Here is a 512-nt window from a genome sequence, read left to right as displayed (position 1 = left end):
AATTGGAGCCTTAACTCCCACATTTTTCAGCTCCAAGCGCATAAATATCAGATATATAAAGATGAAAATGTGTTTGTCTGTGTGAATACCTAAAACTCGAGAACTACACAACCAATTTCATACCAAATTAACACATGCCTTACTTAGGGTCCATGTAGTGTCTTAGGCCAAAACAATTTTTAACTTCTTGCATAGTTCGAGCCCACAGCAATATCATATCTCCTCTACTATTTCAGTGTTACGTGTCAAAAGTGAAACAATAACATCACTCTACTGTAATGTCAGATACTTTCACTTTAACACTGAAACTATTCCACTATTTCAGTATTACATGTCAAAAGTGAAACAATAACATGTCGCTACTGTAATTTCAAATACTTTCACTTTAATACTTTCAATTTCATACTGAAACTATTAAAGTGAAACTATACTCTCACATATATACAGGCATACTATAAGACCCAAGTTAAAAACATTCCCAACAATTCAACTTCTCTGGTGGACATTAACAC

The sequence above is a fragment of the Octopus bimaculoides genome, chromosome 4 (genome assembly GCF_001194135.2).
Source record: "Octopus bimaculoides isolate UCB-OBI-ISO-001 chromosome 4, ASM119413v2, whole genome shotgun sequence".
In the NCBI taxonomy this organism is placed as follows: domain Eukaryota; kingdom Metazoa; phylum Mollusca; class Cephalopoda; order Octopoda; family Octopodidae; genus Octopus; species Octopus bimaculoides.
The sequence above is the reverse complement of the archived record's forward strand: the minus strand, read 5'-3'. Positions refer to the sequence as shown.